This window comes from Triturus cristatus, chromosome 8 (genome assembly GCF_964204655.1).
Source record: "Triturus cristatus chromosome 8, aTriCri1.1, whole genome shotgun sequence".
In the NCBI taxonomy this organism is placed as follows: Eukaryota; Metazoa; Chordata; class Amphibia; order Caudata; family Salamandridae; genus Triturus; species Triturus cristatus.
In genome coordinates this window covers 1,695,269,809-1,695,295,058 of record NC_140591.1, presented here as the reverse complement: position 1 = coordinate 1,695,295,058, position 25,250 = coordinate 1,695,269,809, and positions in this window count along the sequence as shown.

Sequence of the window (25,250 nt, the reverse complement as noted above, 5' to 3'; positions counted from 1 at the left end):
GACAGAGAACATATCGACGGTAGACACACATATGTTTGCGTCTTAGAAACTGGAACTGGAGGGAACATACATGTACTTGTAACATGCATATAGAACCGTTGGGGTCCAAGATAGGGGACATAACTGATCAGGAAAATCCACATTTCCACAGATCTCTGCCTCTATGACAAGCCCAGGTTTGAGGGATCTCTGCCTCTATGAAGAGCCCAGGGTTGAGGGATCTCTGCCTCTATAATGAGCCCAGGGTTGAGGGATCTCTGCCTCTACGAAGTGCCCAGGGTTGAGGGATCTCTGCATCTATGATAAACCCAGAGTTGAGGGATCTTCGCCTCTATGATGATACCAGGGTTGAGGGATCTCTACCTCTATGATGAGCCCAGGGTTCAGGGATCTCTGCCTCTGTGATGAGTCCAGGGTTGAAGGATCTCCTCCTCTATGAAGAGCCCAAGGTTGAGGTATCTCTGCCTCTATAATGAGCCCAGGGATGAGGGACCTCTGCCTTTAGGACGAGCCCAGGGTTGAGGATCTCTGCATCTATGATGAGCTCTGGGTTGAGGGATCTCTGCCTTTATGATGACCCGGGGTTGAGGGACCTCCGCCTCTATGAGGAGTCCAGGGTTGAGGGATCTCCACCTCTATGAAGAGCCCAGGATTGAGGGATCTCCGCCTCTATGACAAGCCCAGGGTGGTGGGATCTCTTCCTCTATGAAGAGCCCAGGGTTGAGGGATCTCCACCTCTATGAAGAGCCCAGGGTTGAGGGACCTCTGCATCTATGAAGAGCCCAGGGTTGAGGTATCACCACCTCTATGATGAGCCAGGGTTAAGGGATCTCTGCCTCTATGATGAGCCCAGGGTTGAAGGATCTCTGCCTCAATGATGAGCCCAGGGTTGAGGGATCTTTGCCTCTATGAAGAGCCCAGGGTTGAGGGATTTCTGCCTCTATGAAGAGCCTAGGGTTGAGGAATCTCTGCCTCTGTGATGAGCCCAGGGTTGAGGGATCTCTGCCTCTACGATGAGTCGAGGGTTGAGGGATCTCTGCCTCTATGAAGAGCCCAGGGTTGAGGGTTCTCTGCCTCTATCATGAACCCAGGGTTGAGGGATGTCTACCTCTATGACGAGCCCAGGGTTGAGGGAGGTCTGCCCCTATGAAGTGCCCAGGGTTGAGGGAGCTCTGCCTCTATGATGAGCCCTGGGTTGAGTGATCTCTGCCACTATGACGAGCCCAGGGTGAAGGGATCTCTGCCTCTATGATGAGCTCAGGGTTGAGGAATGCCTGCCTCTATGTAGAGCCCAGGGTTGAGGGATCTCTGCCTCAATGACAAGCCCAGGTTTGAGGGATCTCTGCCTCTATGAAGAGCCCAGGGTTGAGGGATCGCCACCTCTATGATGAGCCCAGGGTTAAGAGATCTCTGCCTCTATGATGAGCCCAGGATTGAAGGATCTCTGCCTCAATGATGATTCCAGGGTTGAGGGATCTCTGCCTCTATGAAGATCCCAGAATCGAGGGGTTTCTGCCTCTATGAAGAGCCCAGGGTTGAGGGATCTCTGCACCTATGAAGAGCCCAGGGTTGAGGGATCTTCACCTCTATGATGACCCCAGGGTGGTGGGATCTCTGCCTCTATGACGAGTCCAGGGTTGAGGGATCTCTGCCTCTACAACAAGTGCAGGGTTGAGGTGTCTCTGCCTCTATGATGAGCTCAGGGTTGAGGAATGCCTGCCTCTATGTAGAGCCCAGGGTTGAGGGATCTCTGCCTCTATGACAAGCCCAGGTTTGAGGGATCTCTGCCTCTATGAAGAGCCCAGGGTTGAGGGATCTCTGCCTCTATAATGAGCCCTGGGTTGAGGGATCTCTGCCTCTACGAAGTGCCCAGGGTTGAGGGATCTCTGCATCTATGATGATACCAGGGTTGAGGGATCTCTGCCTCTATGATGAGCCCAGGGTTGAGGGATCTCTGCCTCTATGATGAGTCCAGGCTTAAGAGATCTCTGCCTCTATGATGAGCTTAGGATTGAAGGATCTCTGCCTCAATGATGATTCCAGGGTTGAGGGATCTCTGCCTCTATGAAGAACCTAGAATCGAGGGTTTTCTCCCTCTATGAAGATCCTATGGTTGAGGGATCTCTGCACCTATGAAGAGCCCAGGGTTGAGGGATCTCCACCTCTATGATGAGCCCAGGGTGGTGGGATCTCTGCCTCTATGATGAGCCCAGGGTTGAGGGATCTCTGCCTCTACAAGTGCAGGGTTGAGGGGTCTCTGCCTCTATGATGAGCCCAGGGTTGAGGGATCTCTGCTTCTATGTAGAGCCCAGGGTTGAGGGATCTCTGCCTCTATGAAGTGCCCTGGGTTGAGGTAACTCTGCCTCTATAAGGAGCCCAGGGTTGAGGGATCTCTGCCTCTACGACGTGCCCAGAGTTGAGGGATCGCTGCATCTATGATAAGCCCAGAGTTGAGGGATCTTCGCCTCTATGATGATACCAGGGTTGAGGGATCTCTACCTCTATGATGAGCCCAGGGTTCAGGGATCTCTGCCTCTATGATGAGTCCAGGGTTGAAGGATCTCCTCCTCTATGAAGAGCCCAAGGTTGAGGTATCTCTGCCCCTATAATGAGCCCAGGGATGAGGGACCTCTGCCTTTAGGACGAGCCCAGGGTTGAGGATCTCTGCATCTATGATGAGCTCTGGGTTGAGAGATCTCTGCCTTTATGATGACCCGGGGTTGAGGGACCTCCGCCTCTATGAAGAGTCCAGGGTTGAGGGATCTCCACCTCTATGAAGAGCCCAGGATTGAGGGATCTCCGCCTCTATGACAAGCCCAGGGTGGTGGGATCTCTGCCTCTATGAAGAGCCCAGGGTTGAGGGATCTCCACCTCTATGAAGAGCCCAGGGTTGAGGGACCTCTGCATCTATGAAGAGCCCAGGGTTGAGGTATCGCCGCCTCTATGATGAACCAGGGTTAAGGGATCTCTGCCTCTATGATGAGCCCAGGGTTGAAGGATCTCTGCCTCAATGATGAGCCCAGGGTTGAGGGATCTTTGCCTCTATGAAGAGCCCAGGGTTGAGGGATTTCTGCCTCTATGAAGAGCCTAGGGTTGAGGAATCTCTGCCTCTGTGATGAGCCCAGGGTTGAGGGATCTCTGCCTCTACGATGAGTCAAGGGTTGAGGGATCTCTGCCTCTATGAAGAGCCCAGGGTTGAGGGTTCTCTGCCTCTATCATGAACCCAGGGTTGAGGGATGTCTACCTCTATGACGAGCCCAGGGTTGAGGGATCTCTGCCCCTATGAAGTGCCCAGGGTTGAGGGAGCTCTGCCTCTATGATGAGCCCTGGGTTGAGGGATCTCTGCCACTATGACGAGCCCAGGGTGAAGGGATATCTGCCTCTATGATCAGCTCAGGGTTGAGGAATGCTTGCCTCTATGTAGAGACCAGGGTTGAGGGATCTCTGCCTCTATGACAAGCCCAGGTTTGAGGGATCTCTGCCTCTATGAAGAGCCCAGGGTTGAGGGATCTCTGCCTCTATAATGAGCCCAGGGTTGAGGGATCTCTGCCTCTACGAAGTGCCCAGGGTTGAGGGATCTCTGCATCTATGATGATACCAGGGTTGAGGGATCTCTGCCTCTATGATGAGCCCAGGGTTGATGGATCTCTGCCTCCATGATGAGGCCAGGCTTAAGAGATCTCTGCCTCTATGATGAGCTTAGGATTGAAGGATCTCTGCCTCAATGATGATTCCAGGGTTGAGGGATCTCTGCCTCTATGAAGAACCTAGAATCGAGGGTTTTCTCCCTCTATGAAGATCCTATGGTTGAGGGATCTCCGCACCTATGAAGAGCCCAGGGTTGAGGGATCTCCACCTCTATGATGAGCCCAGGGTGGTGGGATCTCTGCCTCTATGATGAGCCCAGGGTTGAGGGATCTCTGCCTCTACAAGTGCAGGGTTGAGGGGTCTCTGCCTCTATGATGAGGCCAGGGATGAGGGATCTCTGCCTATATGTAGAGCCCAGGGTTGAGGGATCTCTGCCTCTATGAAGTGCCCTGGGTTGAGGTAACTCTGCCTCTATAAGGAGCCCAGGGTTGAGGGATCTCTGCCTATACGACGTGCCCAGAGTTGAGGGATCTCTGCATCTATGATAAGCCCAGAGTTGAGGGATCTTCGCCTCTATGATGATACCAGGGTTGAGGGATCTCTACCTCTATGATGAGCCCAGGGTTCAGGGATCTCTGCCTCTATGATGAGTCCAGGGTTGAAGGATCTCCTCCTCTATGAAGAGCCCAAGGTTGAGGTATCTCTGCCTCTATAATGAGCCCAGGGATGAGGGACCTCTGCCTTTAGGACGAGCCCAGGGTTGAGAATCTCTGCATCTACGATGAGCTCTTGGTTGAGGGATCTCTGCCTTTATGATGACCCGTGGTTGAGGGACATCCGCCTCTATGAAGAGTCCAGGGTTGAGGGATCTCCACCTCTATGAAGAGCCCAGGATTGAGGGATCTCCGCCTCAATGCCAAGTCCAGGGTGGTGGGATCTCTGCCTCTATGAAGAGCCAGGGTTAAGGGATCTCTGCCTCTATGATGATCCCAGGGTTGAAGGGTCTCTGCCTCAATGATGAGCCCAGGGTTGAGGGATCTTTGCCTCTATGAAGAGCCCAGGGTTGAGGGATTTCTGCCTATATGAAGAGCCTAGGGTTGAGGAATCTCTGCCTCTGTGATGAGCCCAGGGTTGAGGGATCTCTGCCTCTACGAGGAGTCGAGGGTTGAGGGATCTCTGCCTCTATGAAGAGCCCAGGGTTGAGGGTTCTCTTCCTCTATCATGAACCCAGGGTTGAGGGATGTCTACCTCTATGACGAGCCCAGGTTTGAGGGATCTCTGCCCCTATGAAGTGCCTAGGGTTGAGGGAGCTCTGCCTCTATGATGAGCCCTGGGTTGAGGGATCTCTGCCACTATGACGAGCCCAGGGTGAAGGGATCTCTGCCTCTATGATGAGCCCAGAGTTGAGGGTTCTCTGCCTCTATGATGAGCCCATGGTTGAGGGGTCATGCCTCTATTATGAGCCCAGGGTTGAGGGTTTTCTGCCTCTATGAAGAGCATTTGTTTGAGAGATCTCCTCCTCTATGATGAGCCCACAGTTGAGGGATCTCTGCCTCTATGATGAGCCCGGGGGTGAGGGATCTCTGCCTCTATGATGAGCCCGGGGTTGAGGGATCTCCACCCCTATGAGTAGCCCAGGTTTGAGGATTCTCTGCCTCTATGATTAGCCCAGGATTGAGGGATCTCTACCTCTATGATGAGCCCAGGATTGAGGGATCTCTGCCTCTATGAAGATCCCTGGGTTGAGGGATCTCTGCCTCTATGATAAGCCCAGGATTGAGGGTTCTCTGCCTCCAGGAAGAGCCCAGGGTTGAGGGAGCTCAGCCTCTATGAAGAGCCCGGGGTTGAGGGATCTCTGCCTCCAGGAAGAGCACAGGGTTGAGGGATCTTTGCATCTATGAAGAGCCCAGGGTTGAGGGATCTCTGCCTCTATGATGAGCCCAGTGTTGCTGGATCTCTGCCTCTATGTTGAGCCTGGATTTGAGGGATCTCTGCTTCTATGATAAGCTCTGGGTTGAGGGATCTCCACCTCTATGAAGAGTCCAAGGTTGAGGGTACGCTGCCTCCAGCAAGAGCCCAGGGTTGAGGGATCTCTGCACCTATGAAGAGCCCAGGGTTGAGGGATCTCCACCTCTATGATGAGCCCAGGGTGGTGGGATTTCTGCCTCTATGATGAGCCCAGGGTTGAGTGATCTCTGCCTCTACAACAAGTGCAGGGTTGAGGGGTCTCTGCCTCTATGATGAGCCAAGGGTTGAGGGATCTCTGCCTCTATGTAGAGCCCAGGGTTGAGGGATCTCTGCCTCTATGATGTGCCCTGGGTTGAGGGATCTCTGCCTCTATAATGAGCCCAGGGTTGAGGTATCTCTGACTCTACAACATGCCCAGGGTTGAGGGATCTCTGCATCTATGATGAGCCCAGAGTTGAGGGATCTTGGCCTCTATGATGATACCAGGGTTGAGGGATCTCTACCTCTATGATAAGCCCAGAGTTGAGGGATCTCTGCCTCTATGAAGAGCCCAGAATCGAGGGTGTTCTGCCTCTATGAAGAGCCCAGGGTTGAGAGATCTCTGCACCTATGAAGAGCCCAGGTGTAGGAGAGTAGGATCAGCACACTTTTTTTCTGATGTATACACTGGTTTCTGGCCATAGTCTGGCTGGGTCCCTGCTAATCAGGGCCCCAGTCTCACTGATCTCTCTAAACAACTTGGTGTGCATACTAGATGCACTAGTGATTGGATACTGTGGTACCTTATGAGCCCCTAGTATATGGTACCTTAGGTACCTAGGGCATTGGTACTTCACAGGGCTACCAGGGGCTGCCGGATGTATTATGCCACCCCTGGGAAGCACTCTCAATCTGACACCACAGGTCTGCTACTGCAGCCTGTGTAAGGTAGTGATAGCACTCCTCACTGAGGAATCGGTTCCTATATCTCACCATCGATACACTCGCAGTAAATGCTAACTTTGGAATGACTTCATCAAAACATGTCGTGTTTGGTGTCAAACAACTTGGAATCATACCCCCACACCAGTAACTGGCGTGGGAGTATGATCCCACCCTTCTAGAGGGGACGACATGTACCCACTGTACTAAACGGTAGAAATCTCCAAGAGCCCTGGCATCACAAAATGGATGCCACCAGCACAGACACTGGGCTGCCCTCCTGCTGCTGACCGAAACTCGCAGTGGAGGAAGCCCAACAAAAGGTATCCTGTCACAGGGAGGTGTCACCACCTCCCAGACAGGATTTAGTGTATTGGAGCTGGATGGGTGCACTCTTAGAGTGCTTTGAAGTCCTGCACTGGGGGAGCAGTAGGCTCCTCTGTGCATATGCCAGCTCAAACCGGTTCAGCGGCTACCTGCCCCTGCTCTGGCTCGAAACTGGACAAAGGGAAGTGGGTGTAACCACCCACTACCCTGACCCTCCTAGAGGAGTGGTCATAGAGCTGTTGGAGGGAAGATTTATTAAGGGTCAAGAGGGCAAGGGGCTGTGCACAGAGCCCCGGGAGCCTTCACGGAGTGAGCAAGGGAGTGAATTAGGGACAAAAGGGGCACCTTCATTTAAGACGGGGTGCCTAGGAACACTTGCTCTAAAAATGAAGAAAACAGACATATGAGAAAAGGAATTGGAGGCAGAATACAATGGCAGTTTAATGAGAAGATGCAACTTCAAAGAAACTGCAAGACAAAGGCATAAAATACAAAATAATGAATCCAGATAATCACATGGATTTCATGATATTCTCCGTATCTGGATTATTGTACTGTCAGAGGGAGAGAGAACACATTTATAAGTGCATCATGAGAAACAAGTTACACCAAGGAAAAATGTTTCAGAATATAAAAACACTATTACCTAGGAACACCCACGTTTACTCTAGAGAAAGCATTCCTGCAATTACAATGCAAACATTTTAAATGCAAAAGTGAAGAGAACAATGGTTAAACGTAACATGACATTTCATATAGGTAAAATAGAACACGATACTTCAAGCAAAGCAGAGCAAGACATTTTAAGCAATAGAAGACAAGAGCTCTTAGCTCTTGGGGAAAAACCTGCACAGCCTGTTACCTACATACAGACAGCGAGGTAGTCTGCAGATGACTGTGTGGGCTCCCCTTTTATATCATTTTGTAGGCTTCATCGCACGCCACTTCTACCTACGTCAGGCTACCCCAAAAAGCTTTGTCTGCAATTTTTCACCAGACATCTCGTCATTTACCCACTTAATGCTGACCGTAAACTAGGTGAAAAGGTCAGTTTCTCAGGCCAATCGCTTGTCGTAAGTTGCATAGAGCAAGCAAAAAAAAGTGGGTATTGTACGGGAATTCAATAGATACATGTATAAATCTCCTCTGTTTTTAACTTGACACTCTGCGGTTGCCACTTCCTTAAAATATGTACGAGCCCAGGAAGCAGCCTGCTGCATGTCAAAAGAACAGGGGGATGTTGAACTCTGATACAGTGAACTGAGCACACGGGTAGGGTGGGGGCTACTAGTCTGGAGCAGGAGGCCTCACAGAAAGAGGAGCTGGATATGATTTGGGTCAGACCTGCCTTCAGCCTGTTATACAGGAAAATGGCAGAACTATGGTCAATTTAACATATAGGCCTACATATGGAACAGGGGTTTCATGCTGGCTGAGTGGTAAGGATGTCCCAGGGTATTTGTCATATAGTAACACAGGACCCGCTGGTCAATTTAATACGGCCTACAAATTAGGCTGGCAGGGCAAGGACAAGGGTCTCATACTTCAGGTGTGGACAGAACGTGCCAGGGGCCCCATATGATATAAAATCTACCCTCTCTCAGAGCTAGTCCCTCCCATCTTTTCACTATAAGATACCAAGCATTGCCAATGCAATTCAGATAAACCTGGACAACGCTCTACAAAGAAGAATCCTGGCCCTTCGACGTTCCACTACCTTTGGAAGACAGAAGAATCTCCCTTGGAGTCAAGGAGTGACTCCCCTGCTTGGCAGGCACCAGAAACTTGAAACAACGGTTGCAAACTTTCCCGCTCCCGCCGGAGTTCGAAGTCCCTGCTGCCCCGGAAGCAGATCTCCTGACTTCTCGACGGCCCCTGTGAGTCCCCAGCAAAGCTGTGGCAAGTGGAACCCACGAGTGACGAGGAGCAGCAATACCCGGGGACCATGCACTATTGTCGAGTGGAAACCCAACATTCTACAAAGTTGTGTATTGGACCATTTGTGGCCCAAGCCCCCAGCAGGTCTTGCACCAAAAATCAGCTGCCTACCTTGTCCTGAGTGACCGTGGGCTCTTGTGAAGCATTTCCTGAGGCGGCGTCTTTGCAATCACTTGCCCATTGGCTAGTGGGTCCCCCGAAGACTTCTTCAATGACTCAAGGGGCTCTCCTGCCCTCACTTACAGTCGCTGGGTGAGTCCATCAGATCTTGCTGGTCTGCATCATCGACTATCTTCAGTCTACACGAGACTTGCAGTTGCCAAGGCTTGTTGGTGCCAATCCGGTTGCCGATACCGTCATCAGCTGCAGACGTTGTGGGACACTCCGAATCCAGCTGCTGGTCATCTTCGATCCCTCCTGGACCTCGTGAGCGAAGAGTCAAAACACCATCAACGACCTGAATCAACGTGACAACCGTGGTCATCCATCTTGCTGGCCACCGTTCAATGGCAAGTGACTTTGAACACTGTCACTTCAATTTTCAGGTCCTCTCCATCTTCAATCCACCTTCGGACACCTCTTCAGTCGTCGCAAGCAGCAAGTCTTCAGTAATCTCCATTGAAAACAGCATCTCGACCCGACACCAAAAGACACCTATGCACCCGGCTTCCCTGGGTGAGGTAACTCGTGCACTCGGTTGCCCAAGTGTGTGGTGGCCCTCGAAATACTTACCTTGTAAGTGGCTTGCTTGTTGACTTCCTCGAAGTGCCCTAAAACTTTAAAATACAAACCGCGACTTGCTACATTGAAACCAATAGGAAACCCGCGGCTGTGTTTAGACACTGCACGCGTCTCCCGTGGGCTTGTTACTTACCTGCTAACACTGCAGTAGTGAAGCCCCAGCGATTCCCAAGGCCCTAGGCTTTGTCATTTTGCAAGTCGAGTTTCTTAACCCATTTTCTTAGTATATGGTCTGGTACGCCCCTAGGGCTCCAGCCATATTTGTGCTTAATTTATTGAGAACTGTTGACATTTGAATGTGTACCTGGCTTCTAATCTCATAAAGAGATTAGTAGAGTGTGTCTAGAAATAAATACATATATATTTGATATATATACCTGTGTGGTGTCCTTTCATTTAGTAATTCAAGAGATTATAAGGTAAAACAAGCTGCTTTACATTCCTCAGAGACTTAGCCTGAAGGCTGCTCTCCACAGCTACCACTAGGATAGCTTTCTTTAAAAGGTTGTCTTAAACCTATCTACCATAAGAGTCGAATTGGACTGGTGCAAGGTGGCCACTATAACTAGTGACCAGCATATGCCAGGCCAACTTCTCACATTGGTGGGCAGCGTGTGGGATTCCAGCTTGCCATTGTTTTACCAGAAAATCTCTATTTGAATTACTAACTGAAAACCACTAAAGGTACTCAAGGTACATATAAAAGTCAAGCTAGTATCAATAAGTTCTGCTGAACTTAGAGCTGTTTGTGAAGGGCTAAACACACCCTTGCTACAGCTCAAGCTAGGATCAGTAGGCCTCAACTAGTGTAGGTAGTACAACACTGCACAACACTAGTATGTCCTACAAAGGTGGAGCCAGTGGGTCCACCCCATCTCAGTACAAAGACATAGCCTACACTGACCTGAAGGCCTTATGCTTTGAAAGACAACTGAGAGTAGGCAGGAGTCCCTCCTCACAACACCTGATAGATCTGTTAGTAGCAGACGATCTCAGACTAGCTCTAGGAGCTAGTGGGTCTGCATCAGGGAGTGGATCAACCATAGTCACTGGGTCTGATGATGAAAATCAAGATGACCTGGAGTCTGTGGGTGAAGGGCCAGACCCAGAAAGGTCTGAACAGAACAGAGGAATTCTCCCTAAGAGAACTGACAGAGTGGAGGAGAGGCCTAGGTCCCCCTCAAGGGACTCTGACCATTCATATCACTCTGGAAGAGAATCTGTTCAGCAGAGGAACTCAAACTATCCCAGAGAGACCTCCTCTGACAGAAGGTTCAAGATGCTCCAGTATAAGGAAGCTAGGCTTGCCCTCAGAACCAAGCAATTGGCCTTAGATAGGGAAGCCTTTGAGCTCCAGAGAGCTTCCAAAAAGGAGGGGTTATATACCCCTGGTGGAAGCAACAGTGTCCCTAGAGGCAGATATTACATTCCAGACCATAGGAACCTGTCCAAGGTTGTTCCTCCCTACCAGAGTGGGGATGATATCCACAAATGGATAACTGCTATGGAGAGGGCCTGTAAAGTTCAACAGGTCCCCCAGACACAGTGGGCAGCAATCTTGTGGCTCTACTTTTCAGATAAAGGTAGAGACAAGCTCCTCACTGTTAGAGAAGAGGATGCTAATGATTATGAAGCCCCGAGAGTGCTTTGATAGATGGGTTTGGCTTAACCAGTGAACAGTACAGGTTGAAGTTCAGAGACACCCAGAAAGCACAGACTCAGGATTGGGTGGACTTTGTAGATTGTGCTACCAAGGCTCTGGAGGGTTGGATAGTTGGAAGTAGAGTCACTGACTTTAAAGGATTGTATAATTTGATTATGAGAGAGCAGATCCTTAAAAATTGTCAAAACCAACTCTTACACCAGTACCTGGTGGAATCTGATCTGACCTCTCCCCAAGAATTGGGAAAGAAGGCAGACAAATGGGTCAGAACCAGGGTTAGGCCCAAGAACCAAGGTGGTGACCAGAAGAAAGATTCCACTAAGCCCAAAGAGAAAGGTGGGGATGATAAAACAGAAAAGTCCTCTGAAGGGCCCCAAAAACCCAGTTCTGGGGGTGTGTCAGGCCGGCAGTAGCCGTATACTCTAGGCTCCTACTAACCTGCTGATCGATCGGCAGGAACGATGGCGTGTAGAATATTTCTCCCTTCCCACTGGTGCAACCCCAAGCTGGCGAACCAAAACAACCAATGCGTGGTAGAGGCACTTAGGGGGAAAAAGAGAGGAACGAATGAAGGGAAGGATAGGGTCCGCTTGTCTCTTCTGTCAGGGAGCCAGAGGGTCTGACGGGTAGTTCTCTAGTAGGCTGCAGTAAGGAGGAGACAGACAAGTCAGAGCATTATGGAAGGAAGTACCACTTACCTCCTACCTCCCTGTTCCCCGCTCAAGGGCCACCACTCACCTACTGTGGGCGCTAACTTCGATTCCCCAGTCAGTGAGACCGTTGGCTTCACGGTCTTGGAAACGGTAGATAGGGTATGGTCAGCGCAGAACCAGTTCGTTCTGTTGTTGCGCACGCGGTAGTTAACCTCACTACCGTGGCAGCAACCAGCAATGCCTATCTAAACAAAAAGGTGTTCTCTCTCTGTAAGCAAATGTCGAAGCAAGCGGCAGGGCTTCCACGCCTCCTCGCGCTGCTCGCGCAGGACGCTGTCGAAGGAGACAGAAATCGGGAATTCCTCGGGAAAGACACTGGGCTACGGCAGTTACGTCACTGCCTAGCAGAATACGATGCAAACGGGTGCTCCTGCTCCTCCCAACGGAGTGTCCTACCTGATACCGGATCTAGGTACCTCAGGCAGGAACGGGAACCAGGGAGACCTCAGGAGCGGCGTGACAACGGGTACGGGACATGGGAGTCACGATGCTGGAAAAGTAAGCGAGCGCTCGTCCTCCAGCGGGGAATACCATCCGCTAAGCGCTGTCTTCAGGGAACCTCCTCGGATTGTCAAGCGCCGTTTCTCCAGAGGGGGATGGTCTTATAGCGGCGGTCATGTGACCAACCCCGCTTCCGGTGCTCCGCCGTTGGATGTCCCGAGGTCTTCTGGGACTTGTAGTCGGTCTTAGGAGTACGCTCCTTTGCCGCGCTGTTAGATACCCCCGGGTGGCGCCGATCTTCCGTCTGGAAGCCAAATGGCTCGCGAGGATCATGACAGTACCCCCTCTCAAGGACCGCCGTCTCGGCGGTTGTCCTGGTTTACCAGGATGTTTGGCGTGGAATTGTCGGAGTAGTTTTGGACAATGTAAGTTAGCTGCTGGTTCCCAAGTCCGTTCTTCCGGCCCAAACCCTTTCCATTCAACCAGGTATTGTACTCTTCCCCTCACTTGTCAGGAGTCTAATAAGGCTTGGACTTCATATTCCTCTTGCCCTTCCACCTCCACAGGGAGGGGAGTCAGAGGTAGTCTCATGTTGGCAGGGCATGGTCGGAGAAGGGAAACATGGAAAACAGGATGGATTCTCCAGGAGGCAGGAAGGCTTAGTCTTACCGCAACGGGATTCAGGACGCGGTCTATTCTGTATGGCCCCACGTACTTGGGTGCCAATTTACCCACCCCCTTTAGATGTAAGTTCTTGGTGGATAACCATACTTTGTCTCCCACCCTATACTCGGGTTCTGGCGCTCTCTTTCGGTCAGCGTATAGTTTTTGTGTGTTTTGCGCTGTCTCTAAATGGAGTTTGGTTTCTCTGAGAATGGTGCGGAGATGTGTATGGTGTTCTTGAATTGTAGGGTGTGTAGTGACTACAGGCCACTCGAATGGAAGAATGTCGGGGTGGAAACCATAAAGACAAAAGAACGGGGGACACCCTAGGGTGGTGTGTTCTGCGCTATTGTAGGTGAACTCTGCTAACCATATTAAGGGGTACCACTCCATGGTGTTTTGGAGGGTAAAGCAGCGCAGGTACTGTTCTAACGTCTGGTTCAGACGTTCTGTTTTGCCATCCGTCTGGGGATGGTAACTTGTGGATAGACGGGCATCAATGTTCATAGTTTCACATAGTTTTCTCCGAAAGCGTGAGGTAAACTGGGATCCTCGGTCTGTTATAAGCACCCTTGGTAGTCCGTGTGCTCTCACCACATGTTGTAGGAATGCCAGAGCCAGTTCGCCCGCCGTGGGTAGTCTTTTGAGAGGGACGAAGTGGCCCATCTTCGTTAAGTGATCTATAATTACTAGCACGGTGGTGTATCCTTCACAGGGTGGCATCTCAACGATGAAATCCATCGATACCGTATGCCATGGGGCTGGTGGGATGGGTATGGGACGCAACAGCCCCGCTGGTTTCGAATGGCTGACATTACTCTGCGCACAGATGGCACAATTCTTCAGGTATTCTTTGGCATCTGTTCGTAATGTGGGCCACCAGAAGGACCTTTCGAGCCCTGCTATGGTTTTGTATTCCCCCAAATGGCCTCCTAGCGCGGAATCATGAACCCAGGAAATTGCTTGCTGTTGTTGTGCCTTCTGTGGGAGAAATAAGGCATCGTTCTGGAACAGGAATTCCCCTCTTTTTGTTCTGTGGGCTGGGTCTATTTGTATCCAGGCTGAAATGTTGAAGTCGGTTAAGGACGCTTTTACAGCCTCGAGGTATTCGTCTGACGAGGCGAGAGCATGCACTTGATGAGCAAACGCCTTGCTGGGCAGGATCGACGGTGGATCAGAGGGTAGGCTCGCTTCGGGGTGTATGGTTTCTGCCATACGGGATAAGGCGTCGGCCTTGCCGTTCTGGGGTCCAGGTCTGTATTTGATGAGAAAGTCATAATCAGAGAAGAATAGGGACCAGCGTAACTGACGTGGTGTGAGGGCTCTGGCCGATTTCATGAACAAAAGGTTTCTGTGGTCGGTTTACATCTCAACTGTATGGCTTGCCCCTAGCAGATAGTGCCTCCACTCTTCGCAAGCCCGTTTGATGGCCAGTAGTTCCTTGTCCGTAATGGAGTAGTTCACCTCACTCGGGGATAGTTTCTTGGAATAAAATGCCACCGGATGGAGTTGCCCCGTTTGTTGGTGCCGTTGTGACAGCACTCCTCCTATGGCGTATTGAGACGCATCCGTCTCCACCACGAACGGCAGGTCAGTATTTGGGTGTAACAAAATGGGAGCTGTTGTGAACCGTCGTTTTAGTTCCTGAAAAGACCGTTCCGCTTCTTGATCCCAGACGAAAGGAGTATTTTTTCTCAGTAGACGAGAGATGGGGTGAATTACCTTTGAGAAGTCCTTTATAAACCGCCTATAGTAATTGGCGAACCCCAGGAATCGTTGTAGGGTATGGTCTGCGCAGAACCAGCTCGTTCTGTTGTTGCGCACGCGGTAGTTAACCTCACTACCGTGGCAGCAACCAGCAATGCCTATCTAAACAAAAAGGTGTTCTCTCTCTGTAAGCAAATGTCGAAGCAAGCGGCAGGGCTTCCACGCCTCCTCGCGCTGCTCGCGCAGGACGCTGTCGAAGGAGACGGAAATCGGGAATTCCTCGGGAAAGACACTGGGCTACGGCAGTTACGTCACTGCCTAGCAGAATACGATGCAAACGGGTGCTCCTGCTCCTCCCAACGGAGTGTCCTACCTGATACCGGATCTAGGTACCTCAGGCAGGAACGGGAACCAGGGAGACCTCAGGAGCGGCGTGACAACGGGTACGGGACATGGGAGTCACGATGCTGGAAAAGTAAGCGAGCGCTCGTCCTCCAGCGGGGAATACCATCCGCTAAGCGCTGTCTTCAGGGAACCTCCTCGGATTGTCAAGCGCCGTTTCTCCAGAGGGGGATGGTCTTATAGCGGCGGTCATGTGACCGACCCCGCTTCCGGTGCTCCGCCGTTGGATGTCCCGAGGTCTTCTGGGACTTGTAGTCGGTCTTAGGAGTACGCTCCTTTGCCGCGCTGTTAGATACCCCCGGGTGGCGCCGATCTTCCGTCTGGAAGCCAAATGGCTCGCGAGGATCATGACAGGGTGGGTCCCAAAATCCTTCTTCTTCCAATAAGAAACCATATTGCCATGTGTGCAAGCAACCTGGACACTGGAAAACTGACTCCAGCTGTCCAAAGAATGGCAATAAAGAAAATGTTCCTCCCTCTGCAGCTCCAACACCTCCTGTTACTACCAGTAGTAATCCCCCAGGTGGTGGGAGTGCACTCAAAAAAATAGTTGGGCTTTCTTGGGGAACTCAGGGGGACTCTGGCCTAACCAGGTCCCCTACACAAGCAGCTCTAGTCTGTGATGGTGGCATGGGGTTTGCCAACTTTACCATGAGTCCCAATACCTTGGGCAGGTAAAGACAAGAGCCTATGATCAATGGTCAGAAGGCTGTGGCCTACAGGGACACAGGGGCTAGTGTCACCATGGTGACAAGGAGACTAGTGCCCCTAGAACAGCTTTTACCTGAGTTTAGCTACCAGGTGACCAATATTGATGGAATTAGGACAGACCATCCCATGGCAGTAGTAAATCTCAGCTGGGGAGGGGTCACTGGCCCAAAGAGAGTGGCAGTGTCCCCAACCTTGCCTGTGGATTGTCTACTGAGGAATGATCTGGAAATCTCAGCCTGGGCTGAGGTAGACCACAATGCCCATTTAAGAATGTTAGGCATCCCTGAGAGAGTGGATGAGACCCTGAGGGCCTCACCTCCACCCCAGGAGAAATTAAGGGGAGTGAAGCCTGAAACTATGGATCACTCCACACAAACAGAGAGCATAGGGGGTGAGGAACAGTCCTCCCCCCACCAGACTAAAGGTAAGGGTCAGCTTTCTAAGGGAACTGACCCTGCCCCTTGTGAAGTAACTGCCCCAGAAGTGGTCAGGCCTGTCCTGGCCACAACTCTGATGGCAGGGGATCCTTCCAAGGTGGCACCCAGTCTGGAGCAGGTACCCTGCCCCTCTCTACCCTGCCTCAGTCAGCCCAGGGCTGCAGAGGTCAGGGAGGTCAGTGGACCCTTAATGGGCCCCTGTCCAGAGGAACCCCCTCATCAGCAGATTAGGGACACCCAGCAGAGTAGTTCTAGCCAGGTGAATATTCCTCTACAAACTGAGAGATCCCCTTTACCCCTAGGTACAGGTACCCCCCAGATGGACTTTGTTGGGCACAGGGGAACCTGGGGCATAGATGCCCCAAACATTCCAATGCCCTCTACTACTCCAACCAGAGGGACCCAACCCCCAGCTGTAGGCAGCCAGAGGTTGACCCTTAGGGCCAGATATGACACAGTCATGGACAGAAAGGCTTCCATGGTGACCAGTGTGCTGAGGAAGTTGAGACCACCCCAAATAGGGCCTCACTTCCACACTCAGACACCCCACCAACCTACTTCTGTACCAGAAAACAATACAGGTAATTTCCCTAGACTTTGGAGAAACTCCAAAACCCCTTGGGGTAGGATTTCCCAAGTGGACCATGAGACAGGGAGCAACCATGCTAGTGCAGGTTCTTCCTTATATGGCCACTCAGGAAATAAAGGCTTAAATGGGCAAGGTTAGCCTTATCTCCTTTCGTTTGTGGGGGGGGGGGTTATGTAGGAAGGTGGAATCTGACTATATGGTTGCCCCCCACTTTTTTCCTGGTGTTTGAATGGTTTTTGACTAGTCTGGCTGGGATCCTGCTATCCAGGACCCCAGCCTATCTGCTTACTCCCTTAAATGATTGGTGTGCATATTAGATGCACTAGTGATTGGATACTGTGGTGCCTTATGAGCCCCTAATATATGGTACCTTAGGTACCTAGGGCATTGGTACTTCACAGGCCTACCAGGGGCTGCAGCATGTATTATGCCACCCCTGGGAAGCACTCACAATCTGACACCACAGGCCTGCTACTGCAGCCTGTGTGAGGTAGTGTTAGCACTCCTCACTGAGGTATAGGTTCCTATATCTCACCATACACACACATATAAACCTATCAGTCACCCCTATGGTAGGCCTTACCAATCCCAAGGGCAGGGTGCTGCTGTTTGTGGATGCGGTTAAACCATATACTCTTAAGTGCATTATAACCTTGCGGTAAATGCTAACTTTGGAATTACTGCATCAAAACATGTCGTGTTCGGTGTCAAACAACTTGGAATCCTACCCCCACACCAGTAACTGGTGTGGGAGTAGGATCCCACCCTTCTAGAGGGGACGACATGTACACACTGTACTACACGGTAGAAATCTTTCAGAGCCCTGGCATCACAAAATGGATGCCACCAGCACAGACACCGGGCTGCCCTCCTGCTGCTGACCGAAACTCGCAGTGGAGGGAGCCCAACAAAGGGTTTCCTGTCACAGGGAGGTGTCCTCACCACCTCCCAGACAGGATTTAGTGTATTGGAGCTGGGCGGGTGCACTCTTAGAGTGCTTTGAAGTCCCGCACTGCGGGAGCAGTAGGCTCCTCTGTGCATATGCCAGCTCAAACCGGTTCAGGGGCTGCCTGCCCCTGTCCTGGCACGAAACTGGACAAAGGGAAGTGGGTGTACCCACCCACTATCCTGGCCCTCCTTGAGGATTGGCCATAGAGCTAGTCCCTCCCATCTTATCAGTATAAGATACCACACATTGCCAATGCAATTTAGATTACACCTGGACGACGCTCTAAGAAGAAGAATCCTGGCCCTTCAACTTTCTATTACCTCTAGAAGACTGAAGGATCTCCCTTGGAGTCAAGGAGTGACTTCCCTGCTTGGCAGGCACCTAAAGGACTGAACTACGGTTGCAAACTTTACCGCTCCCGCTGGAGCCCGAAGTCCCTGCGTCCCCTGAAGCAGATTTCCTGACCTCTCGATGGCCATTTTGAGTCCCCAGTGAAGCTGTGGCATCTGGACCCCACAAGTGACGAGGAACGGCGATACCAGGGAACCGTGCACTGATTTCAAGTGCAAGCCCTAAACGACGAGCTACAAGTTTGTGCTTTGGACCACTTATTGTCCAAGTCCCTAGCAGGTCTGGAACCGAAGATCAGCGGCCTACCCCATCCCGAGTGACCGTGGGCTGTTGGTGAAGTTTCCCTGCAAAGGCGTTGTTAGAAAAGGTAGACGGACCGGGAGGGCCGGCCGGGGTCAGGGGGAGAGGTCTCCGGGGAGAGCCGTCTCCAGCGATCGTACAGACAAGTAACTTCCCCCCCACAGACAGATATCACACACGGATAAGGTTCAGTGTTCTTTATAGGTACTTAGTTATGATACGGTAGAATGGTACAAGGAGGTCTGGACGCAGGGGTCCCCTCGATTAGAGTCTCGTAAGGTAGGGAAGGGGGTAGCGGGTCAGTCTATTTACCAATCAGGTAGTTCGGATGAGATGATGATGAGCTCACAGTCCTCGAGCTTGGTGGTTAGGTGGTACGGTCCGCGGCAGCGCCAGCAGGTCCCGGTAAGGATGGTCGATACAACGGGCCGCGGCAGCGCCAGCAGGTCCCCGGAAGATGTACGGTCCGCGGCAGCGCCAGCAGGTCCCGGTGAGGATGGTCGTTACAACGGGCCGCGGCAGCGCCAGCAGGTCCCAGGAAGATGACGGTCCGCGGCAGCGCCAGCAGGTCCCGGTGAGGATGGTCGTTACAACGGGCCGCGGCGGCGCCAGCAGGTCCCAGGAAGAAGAAGGTTGCAGAAGGCCGCGGCAGCGCCAGCAGGCAGGACGATGGTTCACAAGAGCGGGCTACGGCAGCGCCAGTAGACCGTCAGGGTTGAGTTCACTCGGTGTCTCTCGACTCCAGGATACAACTGCCTTCCTGCTCCGGAGCTGCCTCAGTTATAGGGCTGGTGCCCTTTGATGTCCGGACCCTCGCACTTGGAGGTCGGAGGGTCCGGGATGAAGGTGTCCAGACACCCAGCAGGGGGTGGAGCCAGCGCCTGGGGGAGCTGGAGGCGATCGGCACCTGGCGGGGGAAGAGCTCTTGACACTTCGTTCTCCCATTGGCCTGCCAAGTGGTCCGCTCACCTCCTGGGTGGATGGTGGTGCCGGGATGTCGGGGCCGGCCAGGCCCGGGGTTAGGGTCGAGGTGAGGCCACGCGGCCGCGTGGTGCAGGGCCCAAGATGGCGGCTTGACCCGGCCGGGGAAGCCGGTGGGGCTGGACCCCGTGATGAGTAGGGGTCCGAGGGCAGAGGGTCCGTCGGGAGACGGAGTACAGGGGCTTGTCACGGGGGTATGCCTGGTGGGCCGGAGCTCGGGCCCTGTCGTGCGGGGAGGGAGCAAGCCCTCTGTGTGGCCTGTCCAACATGCGTCCCCCCCAGCTGAAGGCGGGGAGAGTCACCCATCTCCTTGGGGACTCTCTTCGTCGAGGCGGAAAAAGCGGGACAGGCCATCCGCGTTGGCGTGGTCTTGGCCTGGCCGGTGCTCCACAGTGAAGTCCATTCCCTGCAGGGAAATGGACCAGCGCAAGAGTTTTGGGTTCTCCCCCCGCATCTGCATCAGCCATTGCAGGGGTCGATGGTCGGTTTGTACCCGGAAGTGGGTACCGAAGAGATAGGGTCGGAGCTTTTTGAGGGCCCACACCACTGAAAAGGCCTCCCTCTCGATGGTGCTCCAACGCTGTTCTCGGGCCAGGAGACGACGACTGATGAAGGCCACCGGCTGGTCATGACCTTCGGGGTTCAGCTGAGAGAGGACGGCCCCGATGCCGTGGTCGGAGGCGTCGGTCTGCACCACAAATTCCCGACTGTAATCGGGGGCCTGGAGCACCGGGGCGGTGCACAGGGCGGCCTTCAGCTCCTCGAAGGCCGCTTGACAATCAGGAGTCCAGTGGACCCGCTTCGGTTGATTCTTGGATGTGAGTCCCGTGAGGGGCCCCACGATGCTGCCGTAGTCCTTCACGAACCGCCGGTAGTAGCCGGTGAGCCCCAAGAAGGCTCGGACCTCGGTCTGGGTGACGGGGGGCTGCCAGGACTGGATGGCAGCAATCTTAAGTTGTAGTGGGGCCACCAGCCCGCTTCCCACTTGGTGCCCAAGGTAGGTCACAGACCATTGGCCAATTTGGCACTTGCCGGCCTTAATGGTGAGGCCGGCCCGCTGGAGGGCTTGGAGGACCTCTTGGAGGTGACGGAGGTGGTCGGACCAGTGGCGGCTGTATACAGCGATATCGTCCAGGTAGGCAGCGCTGAATTCTTCGAGCCCTGCCAAGACCTGGTTCACAAGGCGTTGGAATGTGGCGGGGGCATTCTTCATGCCAAAGGGCATGACCTTAAATTGATAGTGGCCATCGGGGGTGGAGAAGGCTGACCGTTCCTGAGCCCTGGGTGTGAGGCCGATCTGCCAGTAGCCCGCCGTTAGGTCGAAGATACTAAGGTAGCGGGCGGCCCCCAGCCGGTCGATCAGCTCGTCTGCTCGGGGGATGGGATGAGCGTCGGTCCGGGTGACAGCGTTCAAGCCCCGGTAGTCGACGCAGAATCTCAGTTCAGGGGCGGTGCCGGGGGCAGCGGCCTTGGGAACTAATACAACCGGACTGGCCCAGGGACTGTCCGAGGGCTCGATGACCCCGATCGTGAGCATCTTGGCCACTTCCTCCTGTATGCAGGCCCGTACCCGATCTGGTACGCGGTAGGCCCGGTGCCGGACAGGGGGACTGTCCCCGGTGTCTACGTCGTGCAAACACCAAGGGGTGACCCCGGGGGTGAGGGAGAACAGGGCAGCGAACTGCAGCAGGAGGTCCCGGCAGTCCTGGCGTTGCTCCGAAGTGAGGGCGTCAGAGAGCCGGACCCCATCCACGGAGCCGTCCTTCTCCTGAGTCTTTAAGAGATCCGGGAGGGGCTCGGAGTCTTCTTCTGTACCACTGTCTGTCGCCATCAGGAGGCTTAGTTCGGAGCGCACAAAGTGTGGTTTGAGCCGGTTGGTGTGGAGGACCCGCAGGGGGTTCCGGGTGGACCCCATGTCGATGAGGTAAGTGACGGGGCTTTTACGCTCGACCACTTTGAAGGGCCCCGTCCACTTGTCTTGCAGGGCACATGGTTCGGTGGGGGACATCACCCATACTTGCTGCCCAGGCTCGAATTCAACGGAGGAGGCATTGTGATCATACCACCTCTTCATGTCCTCCTGACTGGCCTCGAGGTTCGCCTTGGCCAGCTCCCTGAAGCGCCGGGTCTGGTTTCGTAGGGCCAGGATGTATTTGAAGACGTCGGGAGGGGTCGTTAAGGGGGCCATCTCCCAACCTTCCTTGACTAGGCTGAGGGGCCCTCGCACAGGGTGCCCGTACAAGAGTTCGAAAGGGCTAAAGCCGAGGGACTTCTGGGGGACTTCTCGGTAGGCGAAGAGGAGGCACGGGAGCAGCACATCCCACTGGCGACGGAGAGGCTCTTCCAATCCCCCAATCATCCCCTTGAGAGTGCGGTTAAAACGCTCCACTAGTCCGTTCCCTTGGGGGTGATAGGGGGTCGTGAATCTGTAGGTGACCCCGCATTGTTGCCAGAGGGACTTCATGTATTTAGATATGAAATTCGTACCTCGGTCGCTGACGACTTCTCGGGGGAAGCCTACCCTGGAGAAGATCCCCATCAGGGCCCGGCCAACCACCGGAGCTGTCACTGTCCGTAGGGGCACCGCCTCGGGGTAGCGGGTGGCATGGTCCACGAGTACCAAGATGAACCTGTGTCCTTGTGCCGTGCGGGGGTCCAGCGGCCCCACAATGTCTATCCCCACCCTCTCGAACGGGGTGGTGACCACAGGGAAGGGTTGCAGAGGGGCCTTCAGCTTCCGACCACTCTTCCCGCTGGCTTGGCACGTGGGGCAAGATCGGCAGTGGTTCAGGACGTCATTCCTCATTTTTGGCCAGAAAAAGTGGGTCACCAGGCGACTGTATGTTTTGTCTTGGCCCAGGTGTCCAGCCAGGGGGACATCGTGGGCCAGGTTGAGCAGAAAGTCTCGGAAGCGGAGCGGTACCACCAGAACTCGACCGGCCCCCAGCTCGGCGATTCTTTGCTCGCTGTAGAGCAGGTCGTTGTCCCAGTAGACCCAGAGGGTTCCGGTGGTGTCCCCTGCGTTTTGGGTATCGGCTTGTTGGCGGAGTCCCTCGAGGGAGGGACAGGTCTTTTGTTCCTGGCGGAACTGTTCTTGGGTGGGCCCCCCCTCTTGACGCCACTGAGCCAGATCCGGAAGGTCCTGGTGTTGTGCGTCTGCTTCGATAGTCGGGTCCGGGAGGTCGGACTCGCCGTTGTCCTCGACGGGGGCAACCGGGGGCGGAGGTGCTGGCCATTCGGTTTCTTCTGATCGGGGGGTGGCACGGGCGGCCATGGATCGGGTGGTTATGCAGGCCCAGTCCGGGAGGCCCAGCATCCCCAGGTGCTCTCTTTTCTCGACGGTGGCCCACGGGGAACTCTCGAGGTCATTCCCCAGGAGGCAGTCCACGGGGGCATCGTCCCGGACCGTCACTTTCAGTAGGCCGGAGACCCCTCCCCATTCAAACGGGACGCAGGCCATCTTACACATACTCTCAGAGTTATCTGCCGAGCGGACGGGGCAGAGAATGTTCGGCAGGATCTGCTCGGGCTTCACCAGATGACAGCGGACGGCCGTCACGCTGGCGCCGGTGTCTCGCAAGGCCTCGGCTCTCTGTCCATTAATGGTCACCCACTGACCGTATTTTCTGGTGTTGGCGGGTAGGGGAGCCCGCGGAACCATGTCTCTTCCCCCTAGGCATGCCAGGACCATGGCGGCCGGTTCCCACCCTTGCGGGGCCGGCTCGTACTCTTCGGGTCCCTCCGATGATTGCTCTTCCCCTAGGGCAACGGCCGCTACCTGGCGGGTCTTGGGTGTTTGATTTAGCGGGCAGTTCGGGTCATTGGCGTAGTGGCCTAGTCGCTGGCACCGGTGGCACGTGACGTTGGCTCGGTACCCAGGCCGCAACGGGGGGTTGCCCCGGCCGGCCGGAGGCGGGGTGCTGGCCACGGGTGTTGCTGGTAAGGCGTCTCTCCCTCGCCCCTGGCCCCCTCCTCCTCCCCGAGGACGGTGCTGGCCTTGGTTGCCTCTGTTCTGGTCGTGGGGCCCTCTCCGGCCCACTCGGGTGCTTTCCCACCAGTCAGCTTCGGCGGCGAGCTGCCGGGGGTCGGTCAGCTTACTGTCGAGTAGGTGCTGCCTGAGCTCGACGAAACAGTTGTTTGACAGGTGCTCCCATACCATAAGGTTGAAGAGTTGTTCGTAAGTGGTGACCTGACTTCCCTTGATCCAACCTTCGAATGCCCGGCTGAAATAGTTCACGTATTCTACCCAAGTTGTACCTGGGATCCTGGTGCAATCTCTGAACCTCTGGCGGTACATCTCGGGCGTGAGGCCGTAGCGGGTGAGGAGGGCAGCCTTCATGTGGTCGTAGGACGACATTTGGTGATCGGGGAGCTGCAGCAGGGCATCGCGACCCTCGTTGATAAATCTCCCCCAAAGTCCGGCTCCCCAATCACTCCGGTCGATCCGGTGGGAGGTCATTGCGATCTCATAGGCTTTAAACCACTGTTGTATGTCGTCTTCTCGGACATATTCGCGGACAACATCCTTGGGGATGTGAACTTTTTTCTCACTTGGCCCCGGGGTGTGTGGTCGCTCAGGCACCCCCAGTTCCTTATTCTGTTTGCGCAGTTCTATTTCCGCTAGCCGGCGCTCGTGCTCGAGCGTTATTTTTTTCTCTTCCAGCTCTCTCTGTCTCTGCTTTTCTTCTCGTTCCTCTCGAAGCCGCATATGCTCGAGGTTGAGTTTCTGTTCAGCTAACTTGAGTTCCCCATCCATCTTGAGTCGTGCCATCTCCAACTCGTGTAATCTGACTCTGTCTCTTTCTCGGATCTCCTCTTGCGGGAGGCCCGTTCCCCGCTCCTCGGGAGCCGTGGCGTTCCCCTCTGGTGTGATGCTGGTTTGGTCTGGTGTGACGCTGCTTTGGTCGGAGGGTCCTGTGACCCCCGTTTCTGTCCATGACTCCAGAGCGCGCTTTAGATCATCCTTTGTACTCAGGCCGGTGGTAGCAATGCCAAGTTCTATGCAAAACTGTCTCAGTTCGCGGTGGTTGTATTCTTCTAATTTCTCCATTTGGAATTTCTCGGTGGAGCTGCTATCTTTGGTCGACATCGTGCTTATGTCGTGGGGTGAGCTACTTTCTGTACGATTACGCGTTGATTCGGATCGCGCCGCTGGCCACCAATGTTAGAAAAGGTAGACGGACCGGGAGGGCCGGCCGGGGTCAGGGGGAGAGGTCTCCGGGGAGAGCCGTCTCCAGCGATCGTACAGACAAGTAACTTCCCCCCCACAGACAGATATCACACACGGATAAGGTTCAGTGTTCTTTATAGGTACTTAGTTATGATACGGTAGAATGGTACAAGGAGGTCTGGACGCAGGGGTCCCCTCGATTAGAGTCTCGTAAGGTAGGGAAGGGGGTAGCGGGTCAGTCTATTTACCAATCAGGTAGTTCGGATGAGATGATGATGAGCTCACAGTCCTCGAGCTTGGTGGTTAGGTGGTACGGTCCGCGGCAGCGCCAGCAGGTCCCGGTAAGGATGGTCGATACAACGGGCCGCGGCAGCGCCAGCAGGTCCCCGGAAGATGTACGGTCCGCGGCAGCGCCAGCAGGTCCCGGTGAGGATGGTCGTTACAACGGGCCGCGGCAGCGCCAGCAGGTCCCAGGAAGATGACGGTCCGCGGCAGCGCCAGCAGGTCCCGGTGAGGATGGTCGTTACAACGGGCCGCGGCGGCGCCAGCAGGTCCCAGGAAGAAGAAGGTTGCAGAAGGCCGCGGCAGCGCCAGCAGGCAGGACGATGGTTCACAAGAGCGGACTACGGCAGCGCCAGTAGACCGTCAGGGTTGAGTTCACTCGGTGTCTCTCGACTCCAGGATACAACT